This window comes from Danio rerio, chromosome 7 (assembly GCF_049306965.1).
Source record: "Danio rerio strain Tuebingen ecotype United States chromosome 7, GRCz12tu, whole genome shotgun sequence".
In the NCBI taxonomy this organism is placed as follows: Eukaryota; Metazoa; Chordata; class Actinopteri; order Cypriniformes; family Danionidae; genus Danio; species Danio rerio.
In genome coordinates, this window is record NC_133182.1 from 3,100,061 (window position 1) to 3,125,412 (window position 25,352).

The 25,352-nt window shown below is 37.0% G+C and overlaps 1 protein-coding gene across 4 annotated transcripts in view; it reads left to right on the forward strand.

Moving 5' to 3' along the window:
* Positions 1–25,352, forward strand: part of si:ch211-285c6.2 — a 96,792-nt gene that overhangs the window by 24,689 nt on the left and 46,751 nt on the right. Inside the window, exons 1-4 of one of the 4 annotated variants that reach the window (XR_222694.6) lie at positions 4,735–5,061; positions 5,222–5,312; positions 8,938–8,999; positions 9,668–9,955. The exons of 1 other annotated variant lie outside the window; for it this stretch is intronic. The gene's annotated coding sequence lies outside the window, so the exon portion shown is untranslated. Of the gene's footprint in view, positions 1–4,734; positions 5,062–5,221; positions 5,313–8,937; positions 9,000–9,667; positions 9,956–25,352 lie in introns of those variants that run through there. 2 more of the 4 variants (XR_222693.6, XM_073907853.1) reach the window with 2 other exon arrangements.

Consider the following 25,352-nt stretch of genomic DNA (forward strand, 5'->3'; position numbering starts at 1 on the left):
GCCACTGTGCTGCCTTTTTTATTATAGGAGTATGTTCTGTTTTATGTAAACTTTATAACGGCTTTGGCAATACGTTTATAACATTTGTCATGCCAATAAAGCAATTATTGAATTGAATTGAATTAAGAGAGAGAGGGTTATGGAAATGAAACTTTTCACTTGTGGACTTACTTTTGATTCTACTGTCATTACCTTTATTCTTTTTTATATATTACCATTAATCTATTTTTATTTTTATTAATCTATATTTATTTAATTTAAATATGTGTTTTCTCTGTGTATTATATTTCATATTTATATTTGTTTGCAATACTGCCCTTTTTGTCTTGTTTGTAGACAGCAACTCTGCACTGCTTCGGCAATTCAAATGTACCGTTATTTGTCATGTCAATAAAGCACCTAAAATGTCAAATGTGAAATGAGGGCGTACTCACACTGCGCTATCCGAACCGTGCCCAGGCCCGTTTCCTGGATCACTTGAGAAGTGTAAGCACTCTGAATTGGGCTCAGGCACGGTTCACTTGGCTGGTCCTGGCCCGGTTGGAAGAGTTGTGCCAAAGCGTGAAGTGTGAAACAAAGCGCACCTGAGCCCGAAACTAAAGATGAGACGAGACTTTTGCTGGGCTATTTCATATGGATTTATTAATCATTCTTACTGTTCACTGAACGCAAGCTGTCGTGGATTATTAAAGACGCAAACCCCTCACTGCACAACAGCTGCACCTTCAGCAAACCTCCTAACTCCTGACTACTACAAGCTGAGAAAACGTCAGATGAATATGCCACTGCAATTAACATTATTGCTGAATAGATCTAATATTTACACATTTGCTTGAGGAAGTAATGATGGGGGTAGTTACATTACTATTACTATTTTCCATAACATCTATGCCCTTCCATAACATCAGCTTACGTTAAAGCTAACAGATAGCACTATAGCTATTTATTGATTAGCAATGTTATGCCATATCTTTCAACGTTGAATATTAAAAATATGGGACAACAAATAGCTTTAAATGATAGAATACACAGCAAACATTAGAAAATATTGACAATAAAATAAAAGGTTTAACCTATTAAAATAAATGGCCTATACAGAATTTAAATAAAGCAATAAAATCTACTTCACTTTTGATTGTATTTGCTTATTGATTAAAGTTCCTATAGTTATTTAGTGAAGAGCAGCTAGTGAATCTCTCATTGGGTTTTGTTCGATATCAGAGGTCTTAAAGTAAGAATGCAAAGATCTATAATGAAGCATTCGACTACTTTAGTAACTGTTTGTGCACATTTAAGAGAAAATTTGTTGTGTTTAAAATAAAAAACGCAGGACGAAGCAAAAAAAAAAAAAAAAGAAGCACTCTTCCGATGGTTCCTTAGAAAGAGCTCCGTTCTACACGAGCTCTCCTGGCTAAACGCTTATTGCGAGGGCTTAAACAGAGCAGTTGTCGTAATGTCGAGCAAAAAAAAGAAAAAGACAGCTGTGAAACACAACCAGCTGTGTCTTTGTGTAGGAAACACACTTTAGATCTTTTTAGGGTAAGAGGTTTTTGAGTTATTGCTGTCTATCAGTGAATGTGTCCGGTCTATCAAAAACAAAACCAACTTAACCGCGCTCATTTCTGGTGCCCCCTGGAAATACAGCGCCCTTAGCATTTGCCTATATTGCCTATGCCACGGGCCGGCACTGCTAGGAACTAATGTAGTTTTGTTGGATTATAAGTAAAACAAAACGAGTATTGCAATAAATCGTTTTTATTTTTTTCTCCTTAACCTCTTACTGTTCCTGTTCCCTATAGAATAAAAAAAATAAGTCAAGCCCTGAGAACTGAACCAACCCGAAAACCGTGTTAAAAAACCGAGGTATGTACTGAACCGTGGGCTAACTGTATTGTTGCATCCCTAGTACATAGTGTGAGTACACGCTGAAAGAGAGACATTTTCATGTTTTATGGGGATTTCTCATAGACATAATGCTGTTTATACTGTACACAGTACATTGACTGTATTCTGTATGCTCCTTCGAACAACCCAAACCCTCACATTCATTTTCCAAATGGGTCTCAAACAAATGTCTCAATGGGGTCAAAAATGACTTTTGTTGCTGTGCATGTGGAGGTGACGATACCAATGCACTCTTTTCTATACACACTAGGGGCCCTATCATACACCCGGCGCAGTGTGGCGCAAGGCGTGGCGCAATAGTCTTTTGGTAGTTTCAGCTTGGCGCAAGAGTGGTTTTGAGGCGTTGCGCTACGCTGTTGAAACAGCAAATGCATTAGCGCTTATTTGTGCACACATAGACGTTCTGCTCTAAAAAGGAAGCGTTCTGAGGCGGACCGCTGGCGCGTTGCTATTTTGAGAAACTATAATAGATTTTTTATTAGACAAAAATTAACCCGGTCTAAACTCCGGCGCAGAGTTGCGCCTCGCTTACACACTGCTTAATACACACAAGAGAGCAATAGGCAAATATCTTTACATATGAAAAAAAAATGTAAATATTAAGGATATATGTAGGATATAATAAGAATAGATATAGGATATAAATATAAAGGATTAAAATATTACAAAACATATTATTTTCTAGCCTACATAAATATGAAAAATCACTGCTTTTATGTCTTCTTCATCTCGGGAGGCTTTTTCAGTTCATTCATTACTATTTGCTTTTGTATAATGTTATTATTATTAGCAGTATTATTTATTATATCCATATTTATATTTGTTTTATTAAAACAAGCTTAGATTTGCCCACCTGTCAGGTTTTAGACCATATGGGGCACAGCATGTGTTTTAGGATATAACTCAGGTTTTTGCAAGTGGTGCTCGCTGCAGAGCCATTTGGGCGAGCTGAGCTCCAGCGAGGGGGAGCTTCAGCTTCAGCTCCACCTTTTTTGCACTTCTTCTACGAGTGATGTCACTGGGGGTAGGGTTAGGGGTGGGGTTGGTGTACGCATTAAAACAGCTTACAGGAGGCAGAACGAGAGCTCATGCTCCCCCTCGCTGGAGCTCAGCTCTGCTCAAATGGCTCTGCAGCGAGCACCCTCTCGGTTTTTGAGCTCATTTTGTTATTATTGTTCATTTATTCGTTTGCTGGAAATTAGAACTGAATTTAGAAACAGTTTTGAAATGAATATTCGCGCTTAACAAACGCAATTAATTATTTATAGGCTAATTGATGTCTGTGCATAAAGGTTTCCCTATCCAAGAGCGAAAGTGAAAGTAGATCCATTATCTCTCATTCTCACGCAGTAGATGCTCTGTTTAACTGTTTTCTGTTAAAAAACTGTCAACTGTGAACTGTTTGCTTGAGAAATGCTCATTTTTTCCACTTAGACTTACTTTACGTCTTGTAAATAGCGAATGTGCTCTTGGCTCTTGACTCTTAAAGGGAATGGGAGATGAGACTCTGATTGGTTTATTCTCAAAACACACCTATAACTCATTAAGAAAATAAACTCAGCCCTTTTAGACCATGCGCCTTGGCGCAAAGCAAATTTCCCGTCCTTAAATGAGCAAAAACGCGTTCTGACACGCCCTGAAAGTGTTTGCGTCCTGCGTTTTGCGCTCTGCGCATGGACCGTCAAAATAGAGCCCTAGGTCTTAATGAATAACCTGATTACATGAAACATAATTTAACTTAACATAAATCCAAATTAGTTTAGCAATTAACACTGTATAAACAATACGGGGCGTCGCGGTAGCTCAGTGGGTAGCACTATCACCTCACATTAAGAAGATCGCTGGTTCGAGCCCCAGCTGGGTCAGTTGGTGTTTCTGTGTGGAGTTTGCATGTTCTCTCCGTGTTGGCGTTGGTTTCCTCCAGGTGCACCATTTTCCCTCACAGTCCAAACACGTGGTGTAGGTGAATTAATTAAGCTAAATTGGCCTGAGTGTATGTGTGTGAATGCAAGTGTAGTGGTGTTTCCCAGTGTTGGGTTGCAGCTGGAAGGGCATCCGTTTTGTAAAACATATGCTGGATAGGTTGGTTCATTGCACTGTGGTGACCCCAGATCAATACAGAGAGTAAGCCGAAGATAAAATGACTGAATAAACACTACATAAACATTAATTGTTTATACATTTATTAATTTAGCAGATTTTAATCTAAAGTAAAAACAGTTAAATAAAAAATAAAATAACATAATAACTCTAATGTGTTCCCTTTAATTGTGTCTATAAATGTGTGACAAACTCCTTAACTCCACTGAAGAGCAAAATACACTGTCATGGAAGTAAGCCAGAGACAAAAATAAATAAATAAATAAATAGCAAAATGTTCAGAAACATTTTTGTTAATGTCCAGATTTGAGAGAAAAACTGGTAACACTTTACAATAACAGTACATGAATAATGATGTACTGTTTTGTAAACTTATTATGAATTATTGATGAGTTAAGGCGCGCACTAATCATTAACTAAGTTTAACTTAAACATGATTCACATGAGTTCATGTGTGAATTAAGGTAGCCGCCATTCACACATGAACTCATGTGAATTACGTTGTAGTTAAAGGCAATTCATAATTAGTGCATACTTTAACTCATCATTACTTCATAATAAACTAATGTTTAGTTTACATATTAATACATCATAATTCATGTACTGTTATTGTAAAGTGTTACCGAAAAACTGAACATACACAAAGACAGGAACGAGAAACAACAATATACTGATAACTAGCAGTGAACCACTGACTGAATATATACCCAGCAAAACAGGCAGCAGCAGGAGCACACCAAATAAGTCAGCTGCTCTGTGCGTACACTGCCAGAGCTAAAGGCAGACACACCCACCCTCACACACACGACATGACTCATATCATACAGAAAAAATACACAGACCCACAAACTGACGGATCTCCCGAGAAGAGTTTTAAATGTTTAAAGCGTGTAATCTGCTTGTAGTTTTGCAGACGTGATCTAAAATTTAGGTATATGCGTGAATGGTTAAGTGTGTGTCATGTACACATCTTTTTCACAGCAATTCCTGTCTAACCCGCTCTGGAGAAGGACAAAGGGATGGAATGAGGAGGAGGAATATATCGAGTTACTGAAAGTGAGTTGTCAGCTTGCTTTAAATAGGTTGGAGCTCGTTGTCTTTCATTTGGAGATCCGCAAATGCTTAAAAACTGAAACAAATCGTCTGTTTCTGTTCCTGCTAAGTTTGATGTAATGTCTGCTGATTTGCTGTAAAACTCATAGTTTCTCTATTTCAGTGCATGCATTGTATGGTTTGTAGGACTTCAAGTTTCATCACATCGTTCATTAAGACTTAAAACTATCAAGACGCTCGATCGAGACTAAAAGGTGGGTTCATGTACTAATGAAACTTACATCTGAACAGTTTGCAGTAAGTGAAACTGTACTAATGTACTAATGAAACTTACATCTGAACAGTTTGCAGGTAGTGAAACTGTACTAATGTACTAATGAAACTTACATCTGAACAGTTTGCAGGTAGTGAAACTGTATAAATGAAACTTACATCTGAACAGTTTGCAGTAAGTGAAACTGTACTAATGTACTAATGAAACTTACATATGTACAGTTTGCAGTAAGTGAAACTGAAACCAGACTCAATAAATAAACACATTTACTACATTTCAAATTTACATTGTTTTAGTCTGCACTGTAAAATGCTGGGCTCTACACAACCCCTTCATCTCATCTCAACACAAATTAAAGTTAACTTAAAGGTGTTTACAATTTTAAGTTGATTGAAAAAAAAACAATTAAGCTGTCCGTTAAATATCTCAAGAACTGTTTTTCAGCTCATTTAAAATAATTAGCTTGAATAAGCAGCAACAATATATTGATTGTAATGTGTTTGTTGTTTTGATGTGATATTATAGTGTGTCGTATCACTGTATCTGCTTAATACTGAACACTGATAGATTTATAAGATTTTGCCAAAAGCAAAACCCTTATCAATCCTACAAACAAAATTAAACATGACAATTAATGCACAAAATTAATGGAAGTAAAAAAAAAAAAAGTATTTGAAGTAGAAAAATGCAGATTATTAGAATTTCATTTGACGCTCACAGTTGCTGATGGCCAATTAATGTTAGAATCTGGTATTGTCTCAGATATTATTGACACGTCTCCACTGAGCTGTTTGACTCATCAATTGACATCAATAATAGCATTTATTTTTATCTTAGTATGTCAGAGCATTATTACATTGTGTGTTGATCAATCGGTTTATTGGGCAGCATTAAATTATTAAGAAGGAAAGAATTTACAAAGAAAATATAAATAAATAAATAAATAAATAAATATAGCAGAAAATGTACAGTATTTTCAAAATTAATCTTGACTAACAAACTCTTTATTTAATAATTGATTTTATAATTTTAATTAATTTTTATAATATGAAAGGGAAATATCAAAGCTGTTTGTGGTCATAAACACTGTTCGTTAAGACCATTTATCATTCAATATTACTTTTTTAACATTAATATATATATATATATATATATCTTCCATTCATACGCACGCGAATGCGTCAGACCGGAAACGCGGGGTCGTGCGTCAAATTTCGCAGGTTGCTGCGGTGCAAAGTTCAAGCTTGGTGAACTCTGACCTGCAAAATTGCATCACTTGACTGCGTAAGAACAATTGAGGATCAAAACACATCCTCTCTGGACAGAAATTTAAAACATGGAGCAATCGCTCGCTTTTTTGAATGTCTAGTAAGCTTTTTAATTAAAGTTTAATTCCGCCCCTTTTCGCAGTGCGGCACAACAGAATATCGCATGCTCAAACTCTAATGTGACCGCAGCTTTACTATTGTTTTTTTTTCTTTTGGCTTTTCATGCTATACAAATAATGTGATTAACACAATCACTTATAGCAGCCAAAATAAGAACTGCATGATTAAGTTGCGGTCACACTGGACTTTTCTCCCTATAGACTTCCATTCATATGCACACGAATGCATCAGAGCGGAAATGCAAGCTTGTGCCACAAGTTTTGCCGTTCAATATGTTGCAAGTTTTAAGCTTGGTGAACTCTCACCTGCGAAATCGCATCACTTGACTGAGTGAGATTAATCGAGGATCAAAACATGACCTCCTTGGACAGGAATTAAAAATATAGACTAATCACTCACTTTTTAAAATGTCTAATCATTTTGTTTAATCCCATCTCTTTTCACAGCTCTGTACGGCAGAAGTTCACAAAAACGAACTCTAGTGTGACTGCGGCAGTAATCGATTTTAAATCGAAATTGCAATTTGAAGAGTTGCAAAAGCTGCGATTATTTCAATTATTATTATGGTGAGGGAGATGAGAGTGAGTAATTAAAGCGATCCAATTAACATTATTTAAAAAGCAGACAACTGTCACAGCAGAACCAACAAGCCCCTATTTCACTGCGATGGAGACGAAATGAAAACTGTAAACTCCATCTCTACTCCTCTCTCTCTCGCTATGTGTGTGTGTGTGTGTGTGTGTGTGTGGACCTTTGAACTGCTTGTCTCTTGGCTTTTACAGCGATACTTATGGACAAACACACACACACACACACACACAAGCGTGTAACTCTGCAACACATTTTTCTCCACTGCATATATCATGGCTCAGCTGTGATAACCGCACATTATTATGCCAATATACTATAACAGCGGCCGTTTATCTGTATCTGTGACACTCATCTGTAAATAATACCAAAGCAATGCTGACCGTTGGAGCCAATCACAGACCTTTCTGTTGAGTGCGGGAACACAATGACATCTAATGTGTTTAAAAGCTTGCTGGACAATGCAAAGAAAGCAAGTGGGATAACATTTATTATATCATATTAATATTGTATACTACTAACCCAAAAAACACACCTACTTTACAGACAAGTACACCAATAAGTGTACAAATTGAGCGCATCGGTGGTTCAGTCAGGCAACAATGTCAGAGTTCAGGTGTGGGAAAACAGAGGGCTCAAATGCATGAATAAAGATGGGTTTATTATTATTAAAAATAAAAGAAAAAGAAAACAAAAACTACCATGAGGGGGAAAACATTAACTAAACAAACTTTAACGGGCTGGCAGAAAAGGACAGGAGAAAGCAAGACCAGATCATCAGGACAGGATAACGATGAACTGGCACATTACAACAGATATGAGGAAGCTATAAACAAGAACAAATCAAGAGACAAACTGGTGAACAGAACAAACTAATAATGGGAAAACAAGATAGATGAAACAAGACAATAGACAGGAGAAAGAGGCAAACACAAAACCATGAACATGCCCATGTGCTACACACAATGGTGACATACTGTATTTAATGGATGAGTTAAAATGTCCTCCTATAAATTATATAATTCATTTCTTAAGTTACATTATTAAATATTCAAGTTAAACAAATAATTAATTTCTCTAATATATCCAGCCAGGTTTTAGTGAACTTGCAAGATGGTCAAAAACACTTCTGCATCTTCCTCTCTTTTTAAACTCATAAACACTTCAGGAGATCAGCCACTTTAACGAGTACCGAGTCATAATATGAAATGTATTTATTGGCCATATTAGTATTTTTCTTAGTTGGATGACAACATAATTGTTTTAAATAAATATCACTGATAAATTCTAAATACATTAGGAAAATGCACCAGAAGTCAGTGGTTACAGGTTTCAAACATTGTTCAAAATAAATATTTTCTTAAGTGTTTAACAGAATAAAAAAAAAAAAAATGGTTTGGAACAAGCCCAGGGCAAGTAAATGATAGCAGAACTTTAATTTTTTTGCACTTTCTGCATTAAAAAACATCAAATCATCACAAATTTTGTTTACATTAAGTAAATAATCATTGTTCATGTACGTCAGTTCAGGTTAATTTAACAATTGTCACAGATTGCAATAATGTATGTTGTGTGAAATATAAAAACAGATAATATATCCATTAGTGTTTTTTTTTTTCTTAATCACAGCAACAAGTTCATCATTCAATTTCCATCTGAGCAAAAGCAAAAGAGTCTCCAGCAACAATGGAGTAAGTTGATGTTCATATGCATTTACTCTCTGTATATGTACTTTTTTTTAATAACAAAGTAACAAAACATTGTTATTATTTGTTGATCATATCATTTTACGACAACATTCAGGTTCCAGTTCACTAAATAAATCAACATGAACTAAACTAGATAAAATGACTTTCAAATGTTTTTTACAGCATTTAATCATCTTAGTTGCTAATTTCAACCTTTACTATTATGCAATCAAAATTTAAGTTCACTATTTCCTTTGTATCCCCACTTCCATATCTATTTATTCATTTTTTTATTACTTCTAAATTGGCATTTATCTACTTATTAGTAAATGATTATTTCATATATTTGTTATCATTTTTTATGATCTGCTTTTGTAGTCGATATGGGCTACTACCCATGTCACAATTTATTTAAAAAGTAGATTTTAAATGAATGTATTTTTAAAAGCACATCCTGGTAATTGTGAATAAACATGCCACAAATATTGTTTTGAATCAGATTAACTGTACAAGTCATTTCAACTTACATTAAACTCACCTAAACCATCTCAAGATGTATTTAGTTTCATAAAGTATGTTTAACTAAGTAACAAATATATTTTTACACTATTATTTTTTACAATTTTATTATTATTACTTTTACACTATTGTTATTATTTGTTTTCTTCTAGATCTGAATTTATTCATCTCAAGGAGAAATTTCTTTCTCTTTATAATCGTGATTTTGCTGAACTGGAGCGGTCCACAAAGAAACTGCGCAGAATCATGAGTACGTTTGAAGAAGACTTCAGAAGCGCTACTGAAGGCCTTAGACTTGAAGCAATGGCATTAATAGCTGTAGGAGCCACTGTGATTGCTGGAATTGCTTTAGCTCCATTTACTCTGGGGGCATCTGTTGCTCTCTCAGTAGCAGCACTAGCTGTGGCTGCAGCTGGTGCAGTCAGAGGTGCAGTGTTCAATGTGAAAAAAATACTGCAGCAAAAAAATATAAGAAAAAATATGGATGCAGAATTGAAGAAATTTGAGCTAACCATAACTCCAATAACTGATGTACTAGAGAACCTTAATCATTGTACTGTGGAAATATCGAGAAAGTTTGCTAAATCAGAGAATGACTTTGGCTTATTGGGTAAATTGTGTTTCTCTGGCATTGAAGTAGTTCGCATTGCACCGGCAAGGGACATTAGTAAAGTGGCTGCGGAAGTGTCGAAGACTGTGCGACTGACTACAGCTCTTACAGGAATTTTTGAAGGGACTGGACTTCTATTTGACCTCCTTACATTTCTTGAATATGACAAGACATTCGATGACATGAACAGACCTACCTTAATTCGTGGCCTAATAGATGAGACTGAAATGAAGTCAAAAGCTGGAGAATTCATTGTTAAAATGAGGAGAGTCATTACTGATTTAGAAACCATCATTGAAGAAATCAGAAAGACAAAAGAGAAACTGTCAAAACTAAAAATCCGTCGACTGCAAATTTCTTGGCCGATTCTGATAATACTGCTACTGCTGCTGCAGTTGTTACAAATAATAATATAATGATAAAAAATAAATCATGATTAAAAAGAAACAGGAGTTTCCCCCAAACTGCATTAACATGTGATTTTCCATTTAATTATCTCATTTCACAAATGTACAAAGATAAACATATTTGCTTATCATATTTTATTATATACAAAATTTCTGTCTGGTTCTCGAATCTGATTGGCTGATAGCCATGCTATATTCCCGTAATAACAGCACTTGTAGAGCCTCCTCACCCTTGTGTATTACTCCGCCCACATGGAGTCACAGCAAATCAATAAACTCACTAGAGTATGACAAATATTGCAGCTGTTGGACAACATATGGTTGAGGCTTTTTTAGTCGAGAATGTAGTTGTCTAGATTGCAACTAAAGTTTATTTATAAGGACAGTGCCTTTTTTAAAATATTTATAATTCAGTTATTATGATATGATTCAGTGTATCGGCATCCATCAGCCTGTCATACTGAGCAGAGCAAAGAGGGTTGACATTCTGTCATAAGATGGCGACAGACACTGCATAATAAGTCCTTTGATGAGATAAACTCGGTGTAATTTTACAGCTGAATAAATCTTTACAAAACTGGCAAGTGACACTAAGTAGGTTGGCCTTCTGTTTGTTTCTAATGAGTTTCCTGTTTTCCTGTTACAGCAGGCTAGTTCAGTAAAAAGAAAAAATGCCCGCATGTTCTTAGCGCAAACACAACAGTGATCTAGTAGTGTCTGCTTTTGCTTTTTCAGGGTTAATTATTGTGATCTCCTGATTGCAACCTACTAATATTGGGAAATCTCTGTAGACTGATGACATTTCATGCCGTTCAGCCTTATAATCTTAAAATGACAGCAAAATCACCTTATTTACCATTACGCTGGAGAGTGCTTCAAACACTAGCTCTAAATTGACGTTGGTGAATTAGTAACGGCTTCTGCTGTTCTGATGTCAGCTGCAGATGTGAATAAATGGTGGAAGAAAGTAGTTCCTCATACAAAAGGGTTTGAGACTCTCCCTGTTTGTTTTTCTTTTTTATGCACAAGATGATGCTGTCAAACTATTGTATGAATGCAACACACTTGTAGCAATGCGATATGGCTGTATATTGTCACTGTTGGGACCCTAATAGCCCATTTCCATACTGGTCACCTTTATCAAGCTTGAGTTTCCACTGCCAAAAGGGAACCCTTTTGGTAGGTGTGGTGTATGACAGAAAGTTTCAGAAGATGTCATTTTTACTCAAGGAAATGTCACAGAAAAGCTTCACAGGTCGTTCACATGTCATATAAGAAGCTCTTCTAACAAAACATATGCTTTATACACATACATACTGTGTATAAATGTTTATTACTAACTTTTCTATGAACATGATTTGTTTAAAACTGCAGATCAATGACCTATAAATAGCCTACTGTAACGTCTGCAAATATATGAAATAAATAACATATATGAACACATACCACCTTTTACAGTCTATGATATGTTACCAATTACAGAAAAAACTACACACAGCAGACATTTAGTGCTTATTTGAGTTCAAAAACAACACAAAATATAGCCCACAGTCCGAGAAGACCTCTCATCTGTGTCTGTAATCTTTAGCAGCGTGTGTAACCTCTGTTAGAAAGTAATTCTGTCATTCTGAGTTCATAATAGTCCAGAAGGTGATGATAATAGTTAAACATGACAGTTTGCTCATGTTTTAGGTTTTTGATGCAACATTTGCTGCTGTTTTTTTACAGCTTCTTCTTAGTTTTTTAAAGCTTCACTCTCGTGTTTGTCTGCATCTGAAAGGCTTGAATTTCAGAGCGCTTCAACAATCACAAGCAGGTTATCAATATCAAAGCTCAAAAAGTTTGTCATTTCAAATATAGACGCCTGACGAGCGATCGTGAGAAAGTGAAACTGCTCGCGCTTTAGATGGCCTTGTGAAAAACTACAGGGCAAAGTGTAATTCTGTTCTTCTTGGCTTTATAGCTGTTCATCAAGATGACAAAAAGGTTTGTTTGAGCCTGGGTCGACCATGGCTCATTAATATATGTAAACACTATATTATAATGGTGTAATGTCTTGGTTGTGTATTTAAAAAATGGCGCTTTCTTTGCTTTCATTCTCCTGCTCCTGCGAGCATTTTGCTTTTATGTACGCTTTGACAGTATAAGCGGCCATAAAAGCGTACTGAACCTTACCATACCACTCAGTGCAAATGGTCCATAAGGCACTTAGCGAACGCAGACCTCCCTAGAGTGCCGATATGCAACCATATCACACTGCTACCCATGTGATTAAGCTCATAATAGATTTTGTTTAATTTAATAATTGTCAGGGCTTGACAGTGTAAACATTTCACTCTGTTACATCTCTTAGATGTACTTATTATTATTATTGTTTATTTATTGTGTGTTTACTGCCCATTGAGAGTGCTTATGTTGTGTGCTTGTGTTTTTCTTCCACTCTTCCTATGTGTCTCTCTAGCTGCCGTCCGTTTGTTTTGGTTTAGACGGCAGCCTCCGTGAGGAGCTGCCGTCCCTGTTATTAATAATTCATTTTAAAACTCCGCCGGTTCTCCGCCTCCTTCTTCCCGGCCGCCAAAGGGCCGTAAATTTCATTACAGTGGTGCCGAAGCCCGGGAGAAGGAGGGACGCGTTGTCCAGATGCCCTCGCCGCTGAGAGAGGGGGCGAGTGTTCGGGAGTTAACCCGAGTGGGGGAGAAACCCGTTCGTCTGCCCAGAGTGCCGGGGCGGCCTGAGGCTGGCGAGGAAAGTATCTGCCTGCTGCCGTCTCACAGCATGGGGAGGAGCAGGGGACGCGGGGCTCATCACCGGAGGGGAAAGTGCTGAAGGGAGCCATCCCACAGAACCCGGGGGCGTCGCCGCGATCCGCCATGATGCCAGAGCCTGCATCCGTCCACCGAAGCGGGAGCGGAGCAGGAGACCAGAGATGCCGCCAGCCAGCCAGGAGAACCGCCGCCGGACACCAGAAGACAGACGGGTGGATAGATTCCTCCACAGGGCTCCCAGCATGTCGTCGCATCTCTCAGCTGGTGGAGGACCGAGTGGCAGCGTGTCTGGAGAACCGAACCCCAATTTTCTCCCCTTTTGGTCTACTCTGTCTTTCCTCCTCTTTTTTTTCCATCTCCTTTTCTCTCGGCCGTCTCATATAGGTCTCGCGGGTGCTGTGGCGCCAAACCCCCCCTCCCCGGAGTATGCACAGCCACGGGGTGCCCCCGGCCTGTGATGGGAGATGGGGGTATGTGGCGAGGGGGCGTGGCCGAGAGCCGTGGGAACGGAGTGAGGCCACCGCGTAAGTGGATACACCACGGAAGGAGCTCTGGACGATAAAAGGAGGAGCGATGGCAAAGGAAGCCAACAGAGGACCGGGCCCGGGCATTTTACTTTTGCTTTCAGTTTGACGGCAGTCTCCGTGAGGAGCTGTCGTACGTTTGTTTTGGTTTAGACGGCAGTCTCCATGAGGAGCTGCCGTCACTGTTATTAATAAATCATTTTAAAACTGCGTCGGTTCTTCGCCTCCTTCTTCCCGGCGGCCAAAGGGCCATAAACTTCATTACAAGTGCATTTTAATTACCTGGATGATGCACTCATTCAGCCGGTAAAATGAAGTGTGTAATGATGGACACTTCATGCACTCAATGACCGCAGGTTTGCTCATGTTGCGAAAGAGGTGAAGCTATCGGACGCACATGTTGGATAACTTTATTTATTTTGGATTGTGAAAGCAAAATTCTCCTACGAGAGTGATAGCGTAGGATCGTCAATAACTAAATCCAGCTAACTGAGTAATCCAGGTACGAAGAATGGACCCCAGGGGTCTGTTCTTCGTACTTCGCTTAAATGATCTAAGATGATTTGGCAGATCCTGGATCTTTTAATCTTGATAACTGATCTCTCGCTAATTTGGTTCTTCAAACAAGTTCGTGAATCAGATTAGAATGTCTGGATAAACTGATCTGAGATCGCTGTGTGTGTTGTGAAGGACAGATCTATCGATCCTCGAAATCATGATAAGCAATGCAGCGATTGGCTGACGGCACAGCAGCGTAATGACATCATCTGATTAATATTCAATTATCCATGTGAGCTAAATTACATCAAATTAGCAGTAAACGGTTTGTTAAATATGACACGCAATAACCTTCCACATTTGTTGTGAGCTGCAGGCTTTACACTTTCATGTGTCAAGAGTATTCATCATGTATTTCAATGCAAATCAATGTATTTAGTTCTACATTTAGAAAAGATTTTCTTTATTACAGTAGCTGTTTTTTAATCGATCGGTGTAAAGAATAACTGGTTGTTTACAAAAGCATTTTCATATTGGTAAAGGCGTCTGCAACTTTTGTGAAGCATCAAATCACTGACATATTAACTATCAAAATATGTTTATGACTGCATAAATGTATTATTGCTTTAAAAAAAAAAGTCACATATTGTGCATTTCTATTATACACAATTTGTACTAAAGCGATCTAAAACGTTCATATCAATAAGTTTTCTCTTTGCACCACCAGGTGGCAGTCTTTGTACTTTCATTTCGAGGGTGTAGATTGCATAAGTTTTATTAATATGTATAACCTTATTTATGTTATTAAGAACTATAACTTTATATAGTTGAAAAATAGTTACCATTTTCCCAAGTGTATTTAACTACTACTGTAAGAGAATATCAGAATTCAGAACATACTTTCTGTATTATCTTTGCTTGAACTGAGCTGATCTTATCCTGTTTATATGAATTGAACCTGCTCCCGATCAGTTTAGACCTAGCAGAACTGTTGCTATGACAACAACTTTCAGATCAGCTTTAAAGAACGAAACGATCCTGGATCGTATCAAATCGTCACTATACAAATTCAGCTAACTGAGTAATCCACGTACGAAAAACGGACCCTAAGTCTTGAGTTCAGACCTAATCAAAGTAATGTTAACATTCACCTGCCATAATTTGATGCCATTTAAATTCACTTAACGCCTTAATAATTATTAAAACTTTATAGTCATTTAATAGCATATATATATATATATATATATATATATATATATATATATATATATATATATATATATATATATATATATATATATATATCGCGGAGAAGATGCTCTCAAAAGATATTTTGCCTGTCTGGCAATATTTCGGCTTTCAATCAAATGAAAAACCAATTTAGATGAGCCTATAGTCAAAATTTGCAGAAACTGTGTAAATAAACTGTGCAGCCACATACTGAGGTTTCATCTCGCTCTCGCTGTTATGCTGTGTTCACACCAGACGCGGAACGCGCAGATAAATCGCGATATTCGTGCGTAAATAGCCGCGTGAACATTTGAGTTTATTCGCTTCATACGCGCGTCAAACCACGCTTCATTCGAGTGTCAAATTCACTTCAGAACAGACGCGGATATGCGTGATGGGCAGGGCTTCTGTCTGCCCGGTGACTGTAGCTTCGTTGCTAAAATGCTAACATGGATTTTATGAAGAAACTAACAGTGTTTATGTGCTTTATGAAGGCTGAAAAACAGTGTCGATACGTTTGGGGTTGTGTCTGAGTCCACTACATGCTTTCAGAGGTGCATCCAGCTCTGTGAGCTCATAAACTCCTCCAGAAACTGAACCTGGATCATGGAGGGTTTCAACGGTGCTTCTGACTGAGCCCAGCCCAGTTTGATGACTTGTTGTCGCCTGAAGGATTTCCCCCGGGAGACCATCAACAGGTTCTACGTCACAATCACGCCCCCACAAGAGCAAGCTTCTGATTGGTTAACGCGGCACGAATGTCCGCTGAAGTTGAAGTATACTGTTCAATAATCAATTTAAATGATGTCATGACTAAATAAATGAAAAAGCTGCATTAATTCCCGCCCTCTCATGGTAGATAGTACGTACAGCCTTAGGCCTACGGCTGCAAGCACCACTGATCTGTAAAATATCTGTAAAAACGCAAGTAGAGCCAATGTTATGTAGAAGTAGCTTTGCCTAAAGGGCTATTAAATTTCTAATAAAATTAAAACCAAAATACAACTCATTGCATTTTTCGTTTGAGAAAAATATATGGAAACAAAATAAAATCAAATGGTGTCTAGTAATTTGTTTTAATATAAAAAAAAATAAAATAAAATTAGGCTATTTAAGCTTAATGGCTATACGCTGCCAATAGGCCATTAATAAATATTATTTTACTTTGTACTGGATTATATATATATATATATATTTTTTTTACAATAAAAAGTAAATATTGCATGTCTCACTGTCATTTAAAACAAGTAATTCATAACACATCAGAACTGTAGACCTGCAGGGTGTAATATGTATACTGGGGGTGTTGATCAATATCCTACAGCACATAATTGAACTAGTATCTCAAAGGGAGATTATTTTAGCCTAATTTGAGAGATTTAAAAAATAAAAGACACTTTAAAGAAGGAACAACACTTGCTGCTGGATACCAAAAAGTGGGGCTGTTTAGCACCCTTACACCAGCACCCAGCTGGTGTCAATCAACTGCTGCTGGTGAGCAAGAGCGCTCTTAAGTGCGCAAAGCCAGTATAGATATAACCAAAAGCAAGTTCATATTGTAAATATTTCTTTAATGATACTTATCGAAAATTCATTAAATTTTACCCCTCAAATAGAATTTTTAGTTGCACCATTAAGAAATCAGGTCACTCTAGAGCCCTGCAATACTTTGTAATAAAATGACATTCTTGACCTTTTTTTTTTTGTTTTTTGTTTTTTCTAGAAAACCGTTTTCAGAAAATTTTGTTTAATAAGGAACGCAAGAACAGAACTAAAAAAAATAAGTTCTGCTCAGAGTGAACAGATTGGATTTTTTTTTCTTTGTTTTTAAGCCCTGGTCAACAGAAACATTAAAGATTGTTACTTCCGTTTTCTTAACTGCATCATTCACCAACATTATGAAGCTGCAGGCCCGGAGACAACCACATGCTCAGACCTGCTCACTCAGATGGCTAGACTTGCATTTCCAGAGCTTCGCAGTGCCACTTGCTGTTTAAAAGATCAACTTGATTTCAATTGCTTCTAAACTGTAACAAACTGTTTTTCTAAAATAAAATATTACGGTATGATTGAATACATTATTATATGAAGTAATAAACATACAAAATTTTCATTTCATGCATAATTATGTTGCCTTTTATTCATTGTGTTTCTAAATATATATTGTTCAGTTACTTCAATATTTTCAGACATTTATTTTATTTTTTATAATCATTAAGCATTTATCACTGTTTTGTATTGAGTTGAGGCAAAGTATATTATCTTCATATACAACAAATTTCTTCATATACAATACAATATAGTACTATGAGTAATTTTATCACAACACACTTTTTTTGTGTATTTTATGAGATCTTACAAGTCATCAAGCTTTAAACAATGCATAGAAAAAAATGGTGAAAAATACCAATTGGAGTAATAATAATAATAATAATAATAATAATATATATATATATATATATATATATATATATATATATATATATATATATATATATATATATATATATATATATATATAATTTTTTTTTACGTAGAAAATAACATCAAATAAAATATTCTTGGGGAGATTGTTCATTTCTCGAGCAAAAAACAGTTGAAATATCTGCAGCATTTGGTGCACTGTATTAGTGTTGGCAGAGACCTCCATTTTTAAATTGTAATATCAATCTGGGGAGAAAAATACATGAGTCACAAGCAAATTATTATTACTTTAACCTAAAAGCTCATATTGTAAATTATATGCAGAGATTTTGATTTCCAAAAAACTTATTTATTTATTACATAACTTATTAACTTAAAACTGTTATTATGTTACTGTTATCGTCTTTGGTACCACTTTTAGATATATGTAATAAAGTAATATGTACTGTAGACCTACATAGCACTAATATATCTTTTAAAAAATAATTGCGTTATATATTGAACATTTTATGTTGACATTTTTACTTTAACGTTTTGCCAAAAAAAAAAAAAAAATGCTAGAAAAGTGTCCCAGAATGGTAAAATAACACCAAAAATAAGAGCAAGCTGTAAATATCATAAAATAATTCTATCTTTTGGCGCTAATTTTGATCAAACCAAACACTGAAATAATTGTTTGTTAGTGTAATATTTTATTCCACATTGATTTATGCCATAAAACCTGGTAATTTTTAGGAATCATACGCCAGGTTTCAGGCTCATGTTTGGATTTACTAACGATGAAATGAACGTGAGAATGTACGTTGGTCCATACTATCTGGTGTACGTGCATTTCTTGTGTGTGTTTGTTTTATTTGCATTGGTGAATCCTAGAAGCAGTTGGATTAAATTGCACACTACAAAGTGTCTTTGAGCTGTGCAATGGCAGCTGTATGGGATGAGATTATCCGCATGTCTAGCAGTTAAATAAGGTTTCCATACCATGCAGTTGACCAGCCAAACATTAAAGCGCAACTTGCAGCGATCGACGGTTTGCCCAATGTAAATGCGCTTAACATAATACACACGCTTATTAATGATTCCTACTTGTGTTCCTCGTGATGAAGAGTAGGCAAAATCTGATATGTAGTCAGGGAAAAAAGAAGTAGGAGTACATCAGATGCTGGATTGGAACCGAGTTCATGAATGACAGTGTCAAAACAGGTTGCCATGAGCATTAGCCGCTACACTACTCACACTGCTGCTGTCCTCCCTCTTCAGCTTTGTTAACTCTGCCGATCAAACGGGCGGAAATCACTCAAATCGCTCATTTCAACATCAAACTTGCATTAAATAACACAGTTTTTCAGGAGCACCTCCAATTTACATTCTGTTCAAAGTTTCTCTTCTTGCTTGCTTTTGCCATTGCTTTTTCCTTTGGTTTTGCCAAGGTAGAGTCATTAGCATATTTATACGGGGAGGAGGCAGGGAGGGGTTTTGCACTCGTGCAAGTGCGCTCAGTTTCATGTTAATTCGGGTGTACAAAGAGAATATGCATGGGATTCGGCGTACGAGGTGTTTCATACATCTGAATTTTTTACTGTGTACGCACATTTACAGTTTTGTGCGCACGCAATGTTTTAGTATTAATTCAACACAAGTCTTCGTACATAAGGCCCCTGTTCTTCATTGTTATTCATACATTTCAAATTTACCCCAGTGTGAGTGGTTAAAGTGGCTACAGTGGTTACTCTATCGTCGTCAAGGTTGAAGAAACACTATAAAATTCATAACACAGCTAAATAAGTGCTTGGCAGACATTTTTATTTTCATAATGATTTCATCTGAGTGCATCTACATTTTTAATATGTGTTGACGTGCTGTCACATCACCTGGGTCAAATAGCCTCCTGCTTCTAATGATCCAGCCTGATCTCACTTAGTGTCGAATTCGTACAAGTTCAGTCGTACGATATTGTACAATTTTAAAAAGGAGGGGTGGCCCCCAACCCCACCACTAGCCCCAACCGTCATTGGGGGATGAGCAAATCATACTAAATTGTATGAATTAGATCGTATGAATTCATACGAATTAGCCGCTAAATTAAACAGTTACAAATTGCTGTGACATTGTGTTAAATGATCATAAGTTCCACCTGCTGTCACCCATTTTAGTAATTTGTGTAATCATGTCCTGTCTATTTATACCCTTTCTTTAGTATAGTTTATCGTCCGTTATTGTATTGTCAACAACATTTCATCATTCCTGCTTGTGTATTGTCAACATTTCCTTGTCATTCCTGTGTGTGTATTGTTAACATCTCTTTGCCATTCCAGTGTGTATTGTCATCTCCCATTAATTACTGTATGTCTGTAGTGAGTGTCTTGTTAATAAATACATATTCTTTTGATAATCCATAACTTTTTTGTGTTTGTAGAGTGAGTGAACGTGACCGAATACCAGACCCCAAAAGAAAAATTTAAGGCATGCGTTTCCCCCATTTTTTAGGGAGCTGTTGCATAAACCAAGCTTAGAGAAAAAGCCAGGCTTATTTTTTGTAAGTCAGGTTTATTAATGGTGGATTTGGTCTCATAAATCAAATGTACAATACTTTAGGATCAGTTACTGTGGGAACATATGCAGGGAAATTAGCCTGGACCGGGGTAGGTTAACTCTCAGGCTAAGTCAAGTTCAAGCTTAATCAAAGTAATGTTAACATTCACCTGCTGTAATTTGATGCCATTTTAATTAACTTAAACTTTTAAAACTGATTACCAAATTATAGTCACTTAATAGTATATATATATATATATATATATATATATATATATATATATATATACCAAACATCTTAAAGAATAGAACAATATTATATTTAAATTCAAATAAGTTATTGCATACGAAACATACAAACTACAACATTTTAACAATTTTTTTTTTCATGTTTGTTAAAATTTTACTTGATATTTATCCTCAACATATCAATTTGGGTGTAATAATTTTTGGACTGAGACTTTTGTTTGGACTTACATTTTTTTGTTGTTAGATTAGTTCCAAATGTTGCTTTGGTACTGAATAATCTAATGTATATGCACAAATATATTATTATAAAGCTTTCTGTAGAAAATACTAATTTAAAATAATAATCTGTGAGGGGTGTAGACTGATTTTCTGTTTATACAGACATGTGTGTAGACATAGTGTATAGAGCTTCCTATTGGCGTGATATAAACACACCCAGTCCTTTTTTTTCAATTTAACAACATATAAAACGGTGGACCAATTGGAGCGGTTTTCAGAGCAACAGCAACTTGACTGAGGACTGCGGCCCTCCGCTCACCAATATTGATTGACAGGCGCGTCACCATATCCTCAGTTTGTTGATTCACATCTGCCATTTTCAGTGTGAGTCAAAGCGATACTACTGGAGGAACACAATTGCTCTATTTTTAGATAAAAGGCTCATAGGGCTCAACACAAGATCAATATTCCCCACATTATCGCTCTAATTGAAATTATCGTTTGTAGCTTTAGGTGGTTTTGCAAACATGTTTACTTTTTATTGCGTCTACATTAAACTTCAGCTGTTCGAATTTCTTGCATTCACAGAACCTCACTGTGAAGTTAACTAGGTGCAGCTGCAAAGTGCATGCGCGTTGCCTCACATCCGCGTTTCTCAATTGGAAACAAAAAACCGAACCCACTGCAGGTCGCACACCAGAAGCACCGTCGCGCCACGCAGCGCTAGGCATTTTGGAATTCTAAACATAGGTTTCTATCAGGGTACACACACAGCTTCAAGTCGACGGCTGTCCATGGCGCCCAGTCACAATTCAGAACACTTCATGTTTCTGCCGCGCCACAGAGCTCCATCTGAATAGTTTAATTTTAAATAACATGCAAATGTACGTGTCTGAGTGTGCCGTGTCACGACTCTAATGCCTCAGTCAAAGTCAATTCAGTGTGCGCGGTTATTAGTCTCGGTATACAAGCTCGGCACTTTAAACTAGCTCACAGTCGGCTGTAAAACTACACAAAGACACTAATAATTGTGTACTCTCTGCTTCGTCTGTGTTCGAGTCGTACATGTAGGGCTGAATGCTAGTCCTTTCACTCTGGTTGCTTCTCTCTGTTTGCCTGTCTGTTGCAAACACAGCGCGGGCAAGCTCTTGGCTCCGCCTCCTTGTTACATTGGGTGGGAAGTCGAAACTAATTATCATGTGAAGCAACACGCCCCTAAAACAGAGAGCTGTGTACACACCCCCAACATGACACTTTTGAACACATGATAATAAAAACATCTGAACTGTGTGTTGAACTGAACCTAAACTGGCACACTCAGAACAACCATAATATTAATATTAAATCATAAAAAGGGGTAAACTATGTGCCCTTTTATTAAAGAAAATATATTAAGAAAGCACTGACTGATATAAAGAGGTAATACATTTTCTAAAAAATGACTTTAAAGCTGCAAACCCTGAGTGGAATAATCAGGAGATGATCTGGGCTGAGTAGTAGCCTCACTTTAATATAAAGATATTTTCCACGGGGTCCGGGAAACGTGTCAAAGGGAAAGAAGCATTCTGCAGTGGTCTCAGCAGCAAATAAAAAATCCCACAGCTTGTGCGTGCACAGCTCTTGCCATTATTTTAAACTTAATGTGCTAACAGGCACATTTTCATTTTGTATGCTACAGTGAGCCTGCAATGCATTAAAACTTTTCCTTGCAAGCAACAATTGGCTGTAAGCGCATATTCGTTTTAGCTCTCTCTCGCCTGTGCGCACACACAGTCAAGCATAAGCACACGATCTGCAATTTCATGTCAGCTGCTCTCTAACTTTGTTGCAATATTATGTGTAAGTTATTATATATTTAAACAAATACGCCTCACTCGCTGTGAACAGTTGTGTCTTATTTTAGAGCTCTCTCATTTCTCGTAGTTGCCATGGTAGCACACAACATAATCGATGTATCTATGCTTGACCTTCAGGGTTTTGCGACAGTAACGTGCACGAGCAGTTATCTAGATTATTTAAACTGAACTCAGACTAGTTAGACCAAATGATCTTCAACTTCCAGTTATGAAACCAGTTTAAGCGTGGACGTTTAGTTCAGCTCATTGAAGTCAGGCTTTTGACTTTAATCCCCGCTTTTCTTAACCACTTTTATGAAATAGCCCCCAGGTGTGTGAGCTGGCAACATCGCTGAAATTAAGAGTGCTGGTGGACGTCGAGGGACCGAGTAAGAGTTGCGCCCACTTCCCCACTGCTGAAAGTAAGCTGTGTTTGTCATGAGCAGCATCACACCCAACCCACCCTCTCTACACATATGCCAATGGCTGCAGCCCAGTGCTGCTGCAGTTAGTCAGTTTCCCAGCTCACCCCCATGCTCCAGGAGGGGAGGTCTTGCTAAGGGCCTGCCTGCCTGCTTCGCCTTCGAGAAGGTGTCGCCCTACGTCATCTCCTCCGGCCTCCAAGCTGTGGACTCCGCCTTGGCCTTCCAATGATGAGAGGGCGGTCAGGGGATAATGTCACATGTCTGGTGTGTCTGTGTTAGTCATGGGACCCCCTTTGTTCTAATGATCATAAGTTCCACCTGCTGTCACCCTTGTTAGTAATTTGTGTAATCATTTTCTGTGGTTTAATACTCTTATTATAGTTCAGTTTAGTATACGGTATTGTATTGTCAACATTTCCTTGTCATTCCTGCTTGTGTATTGTCAACATCTTCTTGTCATTGCTGTGTGTGTAGTCAACATCTCCTTGTCATCCCTGCCTCTGTATTGTCATCACCCCTTAATTCCTGCATGTCAATGTTTCAGTGTCTGTAGAGAATGTCCTGTTAATAAATACATACTATTTTGATAATCCATGAGTTTTGTGCATTCGTAGAGTGAGCACTTTTACACTGGTTTGGTTTTGCACATTGGCTTAATATCTGAATTTAGGGTTTTGAATGTATTTTAATGTCATGGCTTTGCCTCATTTGCCTCAAGGGCTCATTTTTATTTACTTATGCTTAACTACTCATAGGCCAAAATCAAGAAGCATTTGAAAGTCAATATTTAGTGTTTGTAATGTACACTGTTTGTAATGTGTTTGTAATCAGGAGATGATCCGGCCTGAGTAGTAGCCTCACTTTAATATAAAGATATTTTCCACGGGGTCCGGGAAACGTGTCAAAGGGAAAGAAGCATTCTGCAGTGGTCTCAGCAGCAAATAAAAAATCCCACAGCTTGTGCGTGCACAGCTCTTGCCATTATTTTAAACTTAATGTGCTAACAGGCACATTTTCATTTTGTATGCTACAGCGAGCCTGCAATGCATTAAAACTTTTCCTTGCAAGCAACAATTGGCAGTAAGCGCATATTCGTTTTAGCTCTCTCTCGCCTGTGCGCACACACAGTCAAGCATAAGCACACGATCTGCAATTTCATGTCAGCTGCTCTCTAACTTTGTTGCAATATTATGTGTAAGTTATTATATATTTAAACAAATGCGCCTCACTCGCTGTGAACAGTTGTGTCTTATTTTAGAGCTCTCTCATTTCTCGTAGTTGCCATGGTAGCACACAACATAATCGATGTATCTATGCTCGACCTTCAGGGTTTTGCGACAGTAACGTGCACGAGCAGTTATCTAGATTATTTAAACTGAACTCAGACTAGTTAGACCAAATGATCTTCAACTTCCAGTTATGAAACCAGTTTAAGCGTGGACGTTTAACTACTCATAGGCCAAAATCAAGAAGCATTTGAAAGTCAATATTTAGTGTTTGTAATGTACACTGTTTGTAATGTGTCATTGTTGGTAATGCAAAAGGTACCATTTTAATAAAGATTCTATCTTGTAGAGTGAGTTACATTCAGTTTAATCTAAAGTGTTAATTAATACATTAGGTAACAAACGTGTAATAATAAAGTAGTCAAGGTAGAAGTTATTCACACATAATTCATGTGACATGTTGGTGACAAAGTTAGTTCTTAATTAGTAGAACTCTGCCATATACAGTGACATGCTGTAAATGTTCTGATTCTTTAGTGGATTATTATTTGTTAACGCTTTACAATAAGACTTCATTTGTTAAAATCAGTTAGCTTAGCTAAACTGACAACCGCAACTATTCATAAAGCATCTAATAATCTTAGCTAATGTTTAATGACACTGAAATCAAAAGTTGTAAGTATTAAAAAGACAGGAAACAGGATTTACACCTCTCTGTGATCAGCTGCACCTTTATAGACGAGTTTTACAAGTTTAAAACCTTTATAAAACAGATTAAATCTGTAATAAAGAAAAAAAAAAGTAAAATATCTGTAATATATAACTGCTGGTTATTAAATCATGTTAACTAAAACTTCTGTAGGAACATAACATATGTACATCCCCAAATCGGA